The following is a 13,359-nucleotide window of genomic DNA, read 5'->3' as shown; positions in this document are numbered from 1 at the left end:
TCATCTCATTTCTGGGGTCCCATATAGAGCCCCTTGGGAAGGTCTATATGGGTTTGAGAGAAGAAGGCGAGGCCAACCAGAGTATATGGCAGCAAAGCTATATAGAATGTGTAGACTTAAATTATCATCTTATTTCTTGTGTAAATAATAAACTTTATTGTTTTACCTGTACCCGGTTCTTTGACTTATAGACGTACTATGTAGATCACGGAAGGGCATCATGCAATGTGTGTGGGGGAAACACCATTTGACAGCTTTTATGAATGAGCCCTCATTCACTGAATGGAGTGGATTGACATTGTGAATTGGTGTTATTCATTATAGATACAGTAGATGGCGCTGTGTAGCCGTCAGAGCTCTTTCGCTGCTGGGAAAGGATAAAGTAACTTTATACATAAGTATCACTTATTATACCTATTTTCATTCGGCTGAAGATAATCTCTTATAACGGACACACAGCTCCTGCAGGAAACACCGTCCTGGGGAATGAGGCGGTTCTGGAACGTTGCCTTGGTTGGAGAGTTCTGGGTTGGCTGTGCTCACAATAGGTTACCAAGGGCGCTGGGTAGAGGAAAGATGCACCTGGAACCTGGGCAGTACAGAGGGATGGACGCCTGCTGGCACTGACCATGGCTGGTGGGTACCAGCTTTGGGCACCCTGGTCTCCTCTTGATGAGTCCCTGCAATGGCTGAGGGGTGCCCGGTCTGTTGGCACCAAGCACCCCTTCCGAAGTGGGCAGAGCCCAGCAGCAGCTGACCTGGAAGTGCAGCTTTGCTTCCAGGGACTTAGCCTGGTGTTAGAGCCTGGTGCAAAGATGGGGGCAGGGCAGCTGCAACCTCCTGGAGCCGCAGGAGAGACAAGGGGGCGCTCCAGCAGTGTGCACAGGCCACAGGTCGTGCGCCTCTCAGGGCTTGACTCTGTCTTTGGACACCTCGTGACCGCACAGCCCCCACGCTGGACTGGCTCTCTCAGGGTTTCTGAGCCCTCGGCCTTCAGTCAAGTCATAAGTCCCCGCCAGCGCTGGCCCCGTGGACTCCAGGAGCCACAAGTGCGCGTGGCTATGGCCATGTGCCGACAGATGCTGCGAGCCATCCTTCTTCTCTATGCTGTCTACAAGAAATGTGCTTTTGCCCTGCAACATTCCCGCTGAGAAATGTTCCTGACTAAGAAGGGTCATGGCTATGTGGCACCTTAGCAGATCCCTGTACATGTGCCCCAGCAGGCTGGCCTATTCCCTTGCTCCCCAAAGAACCAGCAGCCTCTATTTCTCAGTCATGTTCCTCCCATTGAGAGACAAAACTTAGTTACCAGTGTCAGACTATAAGGTGTCAGTCCATGGAGGGACACACTTCTCAGTTTGCAGAGTCCACCATATGGCCTTTGATCCCCTACAAAGAAGAAGAGACAAAGGCTTCTATAGAAACTCTGAAGCTATCACCCTTGCAATATGAGTGGCTCTTCAATGGAAGGAGCAGGTCAGATAGCAAAAGAGTATAAAAATAAATAGTTCAAGAGCAGTGTAATTTGGATCTAACTTGAATTTTCCCTCTTCCTCATTGATTTATGATATTCAGAGACATGTAGGTTAAATATAATTTGTACATCCTTAGGAGTAAAGGAGATTATTTCCCCAAAAGCTGCCAACCTCTTGTTTTCAACGTGCTAAATGGAGCCTGTAGGGAAAATATTTTAAAATGGAAGCGGAAACCTATTTGTGAAGCAGAGGGACTTTAAATTTTCAGCACTGGAGAAACATTCTGCTCTACTGAATGAAAATGAAAAACAATTGTAAAATTAGTTCAAATATTCATTAGCCAACAAAGGATAATATGTGGAACTGAAAACCACACAGACATGTTTGTGGATTGCCAGGTGGAGGAGTTTTTAGAGCATATATAGACAGATATATATAACCTTTGGCTACGAAAACTCATCTGCCAACCTTCCTCAGCTAATCAAGTGCAGAAATATTTTGATGGTGAATTATCCCCTGTGTCATCTGCCAGTTTTGCCAACTCAGTCTTCCTCTAGATAATTTATGTATAACTAGAAGCACTAGACCGTCCCCCAATTACCCCCACATAACACAGCAAGGATGGAATAACAAAAGCCCCACAAATGGAGGTCTAAGGTTGTGGCTCAGGTGGGCCTTGATTGACCAGTGGCACTTAACCAGCTACTCACAAGCCCCTCCAATCAGTCAGGGAGAGGTGCTTGAGCCCTTTTGAAAGTTGGCAGGGGGCTACCACCTGGAGCTATTCCCCCCCCTTCCCTGCAGTTAGAGTACTCAGGGGATTGGTGCTGGTTTATTTAGGACAAAAGTTTGGACTGTGGTTGGGTTCTTGTTTCAGCATCTGGGGCTACATTAGCCCCCTTCAATTCCTAAAGCTGCTTGTCCACATTCAGTGATGCCCCCTGCCAGATCTACGCTTTGGACTTGGACCTCTTTAAGCACTCAGAGTGGGTGACTGAGATGCAGTTAGAGGAATGAGCTGTTCTGGGGTTGGTTGCTATCTGGCAGCAAGAACCCCTCTGTGGAGGGTGGCGACTGGTGGGCATTAATCCTCCCTCCCTGCCATAGGCCAGCCTGCTACCTAAGACTGCCCAAGACCCCCCAGGCCTCCATCCTGCTGGATAAGCAGCATACCATTATGGATATGCCAGGATGCTTGCCCATTTGGAATGGGGAAATGGGATGTTAATGCCACATGTCTAATGGGAATGGGGCTTTTGAATTCTGAATTACAGCTAATGTAGTTATTGCTCACTTTTGTAGGATTCTAATCCACATGGGAATTGCAATTATTCAGTTGCTGAGGAGAAAGCCATTGGCTCTATGTGCTTGGAAGTTAAAAGTTGAGTTATGCTGGGAAACTGGTGGGTGAATGTAGGGGAAGGGCACGTGAGGTGGAGGGAGAGTAGAACGCTCCATTGCACAAGTGGAAATCTTTGCATCGGGCTTCCACTGACAGGACTCGTCAGTTGAATCCCACCCTATACGTCCAGATAGAAAAACACTAGAGAATCTGATATTGCAGAACACGCCCTTACAGCCACCTCTGCCATGGAGGTCCACTGGGGTTAGAAGTGAGGGACAATGTTTGTAGGTATGTGCCTTGCTTCATGCTTTTGAAAACCAGGGCAATCATGATTGACAGCTAGATGATAACTTACCAAGGAGGATGGCAGAGGACTGTTGGTTGGAGGTGGTTTCTGGACAGTGCTGTGGAGTCAAAGGGATGCTGGTTTGGTGCGTGATGTGCTGGGCATCATACAGTGGAGTCTGCTGTTTGAGCCAGCTCTTCTAGATGATTTAAAATGTGCAGCTCTGATGATTTAAAATGTCCAAGGAGAGAGGCGGAGGAAGATGGAGAGGAGGTGGAGACAGAGGAGGGGGAGGGGGAGGAAGACGAAGAAGTCACTGGAAATAGAAGCAACAGAATATAAATCAGGAAAAAAGGGTAAAGTGAATACTAATAAAACATAGCAGTGACTCTTAAGTTTTTGTCTTGGAATGTGAACGGTTTGAATGAAAAGTCTAAGAGAAATAAATTTGAGAAGGTTCTAAAGAAAAAGAACATTGATGTGATTTGTTGCCAAGAAACATATGTAGCCAAAAAACACAAACACATTTTAATAAATAAAAAGTTGGGAACAGAGTTTATTAATTCAGATACTAAAAAAAAAAGAGGGGTAGTGATTTATGTGAAGGAGAAATTGGAACCTAAATTAATATGCAAGGACGAGGAAGGAAGAATTTTAGGAGTACAAATTAATCATCAGGGAGAAAAACTCAACGTGGTAACGGTTTATGCACCAAATACAAATAAAATGGAATTTTTAAAGAAATTGGAACAAATATTATTAGATCTAGAGAATAATAAATTGGTTTTGCTTGGAGACTTAAATGGAGTGCCAACACCAGAATTAGACAGAAGTGTGAAAAGAAAGAATTTAAACCAAGGGAAACTACCAAGATTGTTTAACAACCTTGAGGAAAACTTAGATTTAATAGATATATGGAGACATAAAAATCCAACGACGAAACAATTCACTCATTTTTCTTTTTTTAAAAAAATAATATTTATTACTTTTCCAGCAATTTAAACATTACAAAAAAAGAATAAACAATACAATACAATACAAAAACAATACAAAACACTTAACATATTAAATTAACCAAACAGTTTCAATATCTTATCTTTCATTCACTTATTTCAGTGACCTCCTCACACCTCCCTTTTTGTATTCCACTTCTGTTAATTGTTTCAGCAATTCCTTTCCATCTTCCTCTGTTTTCTATCCTATAATTATCTTAACACATTTTAACCTTATTTTTCCCTTTAATTTTCTATTAATCTATTTATACTTAATTCCTTATAACATTTCTACTAAAGCCATATAACTTCATTCCAACATTTTTCTAACATTCATTAATTTTACAGTATTTCTGTAAGTGGTCTTTACATTTTTTCCAATCTTCAAATGGACTGTTTCAAGAGGTGGCAGAGAGATATTTCTAGATTTGTCTGGCAGGGCAAGAAGCCCAGAATAAAATTTAAAATACTAACGGACGCAAAGGAAAGAGGTGGATTTGCCCTGCCAGACCTCAAACTTTATTATGAATCAGCAGCTTTTTGCTGGTTGAAAGAATGGCTGCTTCTTGAAAACACTGACATTTTGGATTTAGAAGGTTTCAACAATGTATTTGGATGGCATGCATATCTGTGGTATGATAAGGTCAAAGCACATAAAGCATTTAAAAACCATATTGTCAGGAAAGCATTGTTTAATGTTTGGATAAGATATAAGGATTTATTGGAAAATAAAACCCCAGCACAAGATGTTGGACATAATATTATGTTCGCTGACTGGGAACAGTTGTGGACCACAGGTATGAAATTTACGGCATGCAATGCCTTAAGAGAAAATATTATGAAAATGATATACAGGTGGTACATAACCCCAGTCAAGCTTGCAAAAATCTACCATTTGCCTGATAATAAATGTTGGAAATGTAAAGAAACTGAAGGTACATTTTTTCACCTTTGGTGGACGTGCCCAAAGATTAAGGCTTTCTGGGAGATGATATATAATGAACTAAAAAAGGTATTTAAATATACCTTCCTGAAGAAACCAGAGGCCTTTCTCCTGGGCATAGTCGGCCAATCGGTGTTAAAAAAGGACAGAACTTTCTTTATGTATGCTACAACAGCAGCAAGAATACTCATTGCAAAGCATTGGAAGACACAAGATCTACCCACACTGGAGGAATGGCAGATGAAAATGATGGACTACATGGAATTGGCGGAAATGACTTGTAGAATCTGTGACCAGGGAGAAGAGTCGGTGGAAGAAGATTGGAAGAAATTTAAAGACTATTTACAGAAATATTGCAAAATTAATGAATGTTAGAATGATGTTGGATTGAAGTTAAGTGGTTTCCAGCTGTATAGGTACAAAAGAATATGGAAAAATTGGTTTTCAATATGTAAAAATTTAAGGTTATAATATATCAAGATTAAAGATTAGGATTAAAAAGGAGGGAAAGGAATTGTTGGATCAACAAATTTAATTGGAATACGAAAGAGGGAGGTATGAGGAGGTCCAGGAAACAAGTAAATGTAAAAGAAGTGAGGAAAAGTTGGAATTGTTTTTAACTGTTTTTTCTTTTTTTCTACTTTGTATTTTTCCTTTTCATTGTTCATTTTTTTTTTACTAATGTGATTCTTTTTTTCCTTTGAAACTTTAATAAATATTATTTAAAAAAAATAAAATAATTTTTTTCCAATCTTCTTCCACCAACTCTTCTCCCTGGTCTCGGATTCTGCCAGTCATTTCCGCCAATTCCATATAGTCCATCAACTTCATCTGCCATTCTTCCCGGGTGGGTAAATCTTGTGTCTTCCAATATTTCGCGATGAGTATTCTTGCTGCTGTAGTTGCATACATAAAAAAAGTTCTATCCTTCTTTGGCACCAATTGGCCGACCATGCCCAGGAGAAAGGCCTCTGGTTTCTTCAGGAAGGTATATTTAAATACCTTTTTCATTTCATTATAAATCATTTCTCAGAATGTCTTAATCCTTGGGCATGTCCACCAAAGGTGGAAGAATGTACCTTCAGTCTCATTACATTTCCAACATTTATTGTCGGGCAGATGGTAAATTTTTGCAAGCTTGACTGGTGTCATGTACCACCTATAAATCATTTTCATTAAATATAAATCATTTTCATTAAATTTTCTCTTAGGACATTACATGCCGTAAATTTCATACCTGTGGTCCATAACTGTTCCCAGTCAGCCATCATTATGTTATGTCCAACATCTTGTGACCATTTAATCATAGCTGATTTCACCATTTCATCCTGAGTGTTCCATTTCAACAGCAAGTTATACATTCTTGACAAATTCTTAATTTTTGGTTCTAACAATTCTGTTTCCGAGTTTGATTTTTCCACCTGGAAACCAACTTTTTTGTCCATATTGTACGCCTCCATTATTTGATAATAATGGAGCCAATCTCGCACTCTGTTTTTCAGTTTTTCAAAGCTCTGCAATTTTAATCTGTCTCCATCTTGTTCCAGAATTTCCCAATATTTCGGCCATTTGGCCTCCATATTGAGTACCTTCGCTTCCATTGGTGACAACCATCTTGGGGTTTTCTTTTCTAACAAATCCTTATATCTTATCCAGACATTAAACAGTGCTTTTCTAACAATATGATTTTTAAACGCTTTATGTGCTTTTACCTTATCGTACCACAAGTATGCATGCCAACCAAATACATTATTGAAACCTTCTAGGTCCAACACATCAGTGTTTTCACTCATTTTTCAGAGCCACATCAGAGAATTAACAATAAGAGTGGTGAAATGTGAGATACAACCCATAACCCTATCTGACCACAGCTCAATAGTGTTCCAGTTAAAATATGAAACTCAGGGTACGTACAGGTGGAGAATGAACGATTACCTATTTGAAAATGAGGAGGTGATTGGAAAAGTTAAATCCATTTTGAAAGAATACTTTGATTTAAATATTAACAAAGAAACAAACATGAATATAGTTTGGGACGCCAGTAAGGCAGTTTTAAGAGGCTTCTTGATCCAACAAAACAATTATAGGAAAAAGGCGAGAGAACAAAAAAAAAAGAAGAGATACTTGCTCAATTAAGAGAATGTGAAAAGAATTTAATAATGAAACCGAATGAAGAAAGAAATAAGCAATTGTATAAGATGTTACAAACACCAATATTCAATATTAATAAATCAAGAGGTGGAATGGGGAATTAAATCAATGAAACAAAAAATTTTTGAGTCAGCGAATAAAACTGGAAAATTTCTAGTGTGGCAATTAAGAAAAGGGAGAAAACAAAATGTAATTAACAAAATAAAAACAGAAGAACAACTCTTGGAGGACCCTAATGAAATAAAAAAGAGCTTCCTTAATTTTTATGAAAAATTATATAAGAGAGAAGAAGAAGATGTGACAGAAATAGGAAGATATCTAGAAGACAACAGAGTTAGAGGCTTATCGGAGGAGGAGAAAAGTCTACTAAACAAACCGATAAAAATGGAGGAAATTCAAGACGCGATAAAGAAGATGAAATTAGGGAAAGCCCCGGGACCTGATGGTTTATCAGCCAAGTATTACAAAGTTCTAGAATAACTTTTAACTCCGGTGCTTTGTGAAGTAATGAATGAGATTTTAAGAGGAGGAAGAATACCAGATTCCTGGAAAGAAGCATACATCATATTAATACCCAAACCAGACTCGGACAAGCTTAACATCAAGAACTATAGACCGATTTCATTATTAAATAATGATTATAAAATCTTTGCAGAAGTAATGGCGAATAGGTTTAAAAAGTGTTTAGTCAATTTTATTCATAATGATCAAGCTGGATTTCTACCCAATAGGCAACTAAAGGATAACATAAGACATGTAATAAATATTATCGAATACTTGGAGTGTAAAAATGAAATTCCCGCGGTACTAATGTTTATTGATGCCGAAAAGGCGTTCGACAATGTATCCCGGCAATTCTTAATAAAATGCATGGAAACAGCAGGGATAGAGGGCACATTCCTGGAAGGAATAAAAGCAATTTATTAGTACCAAAGGGCTAAATTAATTATAAATAATAATTTGACTGATTTTTTTGAAATTTCGAAGGGTACAAGACAGGGGTGCCCTCTGTCACCTCTCTTGTTTATTATGGTATTAGAAATAATTGCAAATAAGATAAGGAAAACTTCAGAGATACGCGGAATAAAAATTGAAGTAAAAGAATATAAATTGAAAGCATATGCTGATGATTTGATGTTGTCGTTAGAAGATCCACAAAAAAGTGTTGGTAAAGTGTTAGAATTGCTTGAGGAATTTGGAAAGTTATCCGGTTTTAAACTAAATAGAATAAAAACTAAAATGATGACTAAAAATATGAAGGAAGAACAAAAAAACCATCTTGAATTACAGACTGGGATTAAAGTAATAAAAAAAGTAAAATACCTGGGAATCTGGCTAACCATGAAAAACATAAACTTAATGGAAGACAACTACACAAACACCTGGAAAGAAATAAAGAAGGACTTGGATACCTGGAACAGGATAAAACTCTCTTGGTCGGAAAGAATGGCGGCAATTAAGATGAGCTTACTGCCGAAATTGCTGTTTCTATTCCAAAATATACCGATAATTAGGGGAACCTCAGTTTTCAAAGATTGGCAGAAAGTGCTCTCCAAATTTATTTGGCAAGGAAAAAGGCCAAGAATCAGATTTAAATTACTCATGGATCAAAGAGATAGGGGAGGATTTGCGGTTCCAAATTTGAAGCTATACTATGAAGCCTCGTGCCTTTGCTGGCTTAAAGACTGGATTGTTATAAAAAACACAGACTTGTTGGACTTGGAAGGTTTCAATATAAGATTCAGTTGGCATGCATACTTATGGCGCAATAAGGAAAAGGTCCACAAAGGATTCTCTAACCATATCATCAGAGGGCCACTGTTGGAAGTATGGGAGAGAAATAAAAGATTACTGGAAAGAAGCACTCCCTGGTGGTTATCGCCAATTGACATCCTAACAACAACAAAAAAATGAATATTGAAGCAGAAAGATGGACTTATGAAGATCTGTTAGTTAAAACAGAAAAAGGATGGAAGATTAGACCATACGAAGAGATAAAGAATAAACTAACAGGGTGGATTCAATTTCATCAAATCAATGCTTTGTGGACCGAAGACAAAAAGATTGGGATGAACGAAAAAAAATCCAGATTCCAGGTAGAAATATTGGAAGGCAAATCAAAACTTCTATCCAAAATGTACAGCCAGTTGCTAGAATGGGACACTAAAGATGAAGAAATAAAAGAAGTAATGGTGAAATGGGCGATAGACTTTGGATATAATGTAGAGTACGATAGTTGGAAGAAACTTTGGAATAAAGGCATGAAATTTTCAGCTTGTACAACACTTAGAGAGAACATGGAAAAAATGATGTATAGGTGGTACATCACACCTGTAAAATTAGAAAAAAAGTATAAAACCGGAGACAAAACATGCTGGAAATGTAAAATTAAGGAAGGCAATTTTTACCACACGTGGTGGACTTGTGAGGTAATCAAAAAGTTCTGGAAACTTATTTACAATGAATTAAAAAAAAAATACTTAAATATACCTTCACAAAAAAACCTGAGGCCTTCCTTTTGGGGATAATTGGAGAAGAAATAAAAAAGGACCAAATATTTTTCCAATACGCAACAGTGGCTGCTAGAATACTAATAGCACAAAATTGGAAGACAACAAAAATCCCAACTGTAAACGATTGGCAAATTAAATTATTTGAATACCTAGAATTGGCAAAAATGACACAAAAAATAAGGAACCAAAAAGGTACAAAGTTTAATGGAATAAATTTATGACATATATTGAAACAGATGTAAGAAATTTAAAAATCACAGTAGGCTTGATATAGCGTCTGCGATGCAAAGAGATCTAAGAAAGTGAAACTGCAGATAGAAATCTTTTTGTAACATACTCCAAAACCGGGTTGAAGGGAAGTCAACTATTGTTGTGTTATTTAGTTACTGTAAGTTTAATTTGTTGGTGTTTTTTAGTTATGTAATGTTGTTCGTTTCTTTTTTGTTCTTTTATTTTGTCTTTTTTGTTGTATCAGTGTTTGGTGTTGTATAGTGATTTGAAACTAATAAAAAGAATTTTTAAAAAAAATTGCAGCTCTGTCTTTTCAGGGATTAGTGTTGCCTCAAGGGGCTAGTGACAGTGTTAGAGGGCTCCAGAGATCCCTTGGCCTCTTTATGAAGGTTGGTTTAGAGGTGGCTTCTATAAAAGTGGGGACAAGGGGATCCTGGAGAGAGAACACAGATCCCTTTACTGGATGCACCTGAGATCAAAATACAGGGAACCAGTAAGTGCTCTAAGAAAGCACCCTATATACTCCTGCCTGAACTTGAAAATCTCCTGTGTATTTCTTGCCTTATACCAAGGATAACAGTTTGCATCTGGATCACCATGCAAAGGAGTTTTTCTGTGAAGCCCACCCACCCACCCACTGAATAGAAGGAAGGGGGAGGCACCTGGTGGTGTTCATTGACCAATGCTGCCACCAGCCTTTCAGACACAGCTTTTGTGTGAGTGTTTTCGCGGAGTCTCCCCCAGGAATTTCTTGGCTGCAAGTTCTCAGTCATCAGATTTCATTGAGCTGGTCACATCACAGGCAAACAGGTACCACACATCACTTGCGATAAGGTTGTTATCCAGGATATCCTGTGTCATCTGTGCATCCATTTTCACAACGCACTCACTATAGCAACTGGCATACTAGGTGGGGATCAAGTGAGGAATTGTGGGGGAGAAGAGGAAATTCCTACTGAAGACAGGAAAACTTAAAATGCCTATTGAAACAGCCGCGCTTAAAGGGAAAAGCTGTTGATTGTGTGCAGCTTACAGGCATTGCATGAATAAAACAAACTTATCCACCCTTTGGAGCAAACTGTGATCTAGACTTTTGCATTATGGATATGCATGTCAAATTCTGTCTTTTTCAGTGATTTGTAATATACCGTTTTTGACTGGAAACCTTTTGCATGACACACTCCAATAAATGGTTTGCGTTTTTGCTTGGTGTCTTTGTGGTCAACTCTTCTGTGAGGCAAAGGTTTTACTTACACAGGTTGAGACCTAAGGGAAGCTGAGGCTCACAGAGAGAGGGACTCACAACCACCAAATTTCTGTGTTGTTGTTTGTTGTTTAGTCGTTTAGTTGTGTCCGACTCTTCGTGACCCCATGGACCAGAGCACGCCAGGCACTTCTGTCTTCCACTGCCTCCCGCAGTTTGGTCAAAAATTCTGTCAGATTTCTGTGTAGCAACTTCAAAACAAAACAAAAATTCTCCACAAAGGAGTGATGAGCAAGAAATGTTTCTGTACTCCTTGGATGGGTTTGGGGGCAAGGTGGGCATTGCCATGTGCAGGTAGGAATATCCCTGGCCAGCAGGAGGAGCTCTGCATGCAAACTACTACTGTGTGCACCGTTCTTCAGCCCAATCCATGACAAGGGGAGCACATGGGCAAGCAGTCTGGAAATATGAGTGCAGCTGAATGATGGCAATGGGAAGCAGAAAGAACCACAGGGGGAGTCGAAAATGGGTTGTACTTGGTCCAGTACCAAGTAATGCTGTCAGTACGGGGATTTAAGCTTGTGCAAACTCACCCCCATGCCCATTAGAAACAGATTTTGGGGTATCCCCTACCCTCATGAACAGAATTGGGAAGAGGGGAAATTTTTATTGCTGTACCAACATCTATTTCACTAATGGAAGAATTGTTCTTCCTGGAGCATTAGCTTTTTTTGCTGCTGCATCACACTGTTGACTCGTTAAACTTGTGGTCCACCAAAACCCTTAGATCCTTTTCACATGTACTGCAAGTAAGCCAGGTGTTCCCCATCTTATATTTGTGCATCTGGTTCTTCCTGCCTAAGTGCAGAAACTGACATTTGTCCCTATTGAAATTCATTTTGTTAGCTTGTGCCAAATTCTCCAATCTGTTATGGTCATTTTGAATTCTGATTCTTTAATCTGCAGCATTAGCTCCCTCTCCCAGTTTGGTGTCATCTGCAAATTGGATGAGCATCCTCTCAATTGCTCATCCAGGTTTGAGTCCCAACTGATATCGGGGAAATTGAAGCCCGCATGATTACAATACCTTTCCCTTTTGAATGTTCGGTAATCTGTAATTCCTCCATTGCTTCACTGACAATTTCATTTCCCAGAAGGTGGAGGAAGCAACAAGGGGATCATCTATATTGGACCTGGTCCTCACCAACAAAGAGGAACTGATTGATGAAATGGAAGTACTGGGAACCTTGGGAGAAGCGATCATGTCCTCTTGGGTTTCATGATATAGAAGGAAGGGAAAGCTGGGTGTGGTCTGACATGCACTCTGGAATTTAAGAAAACTTAAGGAACTATTGAGTGAGATTCCATATTCAGAAATACTCAAAAAGAAGGGAGTCGAAGATGAAGGGGAGATTCTTAAAGTTGAAATATTGATGGCACAAATGCAGACAATTCCAACAAGAAAGAAAAATGGGAGACATCTAAGGAAACCATTGTGGCTGCATAAGAAGCTTACAGACAAGCTGAGAGTTAAGAAGGGCATGTATAAGAAATGGAAGAAAGGGGAAATCACTAAGGAAGAGTATACACGAGTAGTCAACAGTTGCAGGGGAAAGTCAGGCTGGCCAAAGCTCAGAATGAGCTCAAACTTGTAAGAGAGATTAAAAATAATTTTAAAAGGTTCCTCTGGCTATGTTTGAAGCAAGTAGTAGTTGTGCTGGGTGACTGCCCAGCACAGAACACCCTCTGCTGTGGGGCTCGCAGGACCTTCCCTCTGATTGGCAGGCAGGCTTCTTCTACTGGGTGTGTCCTGGCCTACAGGCTGACTGATTGACTGCAGCCTTGGAAATAGGAGGGCCATGGACATCATCCAGAGTCCCTGCCTCCATGTCTTGATTGAGAGTTATACCAGCGACTGACTGATCGAGAGAGGAGATTGTCAATATCAGGATTGGAAAATTGTGAAGTAACAAAGAAGATAGCAGAAAGATAAAGGATGGATATTTAGCTCTTGAAATCCAGAACATGGGAAGTCCCATTGAAATTAAATAATTCGGACTCTAGAATCATAGAATCATAGAGTTGGAAGAGACTACAAGGGCCATCGAGTCCAACCCCCTGCCAAGCAGGAAACACCATCAGAGCACTCCTGACATATGGTTGTCAAGCCTCTGCTTAAAGACCTCCAAAGAAGGAGACTCCACCACACTCCTTGGCAG

The 13,359-nt window shown here is 39.6% G+C and overlaps 1 pseudogene across 1 annotated transcript; it reads left to right on the top strand.

Moving 5' to 3' along the window:
* The first annotated feature begins 548 nt into the window (after nucleotides 1-548).
* On the top strand, nucleotides 549-1,524 carry LOC308458760 (FANCD2 opposite strand protein pseudogene; annotated as a pseudogene). Its single transcript has one exon. The product of its transcript is annotated as an FANCD2 opposite strand protein pseudogene (transcript).
* Nucleotides 1,525-13,359: the final 11,835 nt, after the last annotated feature.

This window comes from Podarcis pityusensis (assembly GCF_964106645.2).
Source record: "Podarcis pityusensis genome assembly, chromosome: 11".
Classification (NCBI taxonomy): Eukaryota; Metazoa; Chordata; class Lepidosauria; order Squamata; family Lacertidae; genus Podarcis; species Podarcis pityusensis.
This window is presented reverse-complemented; position numbering and strand designations above follow the sequence as displayed.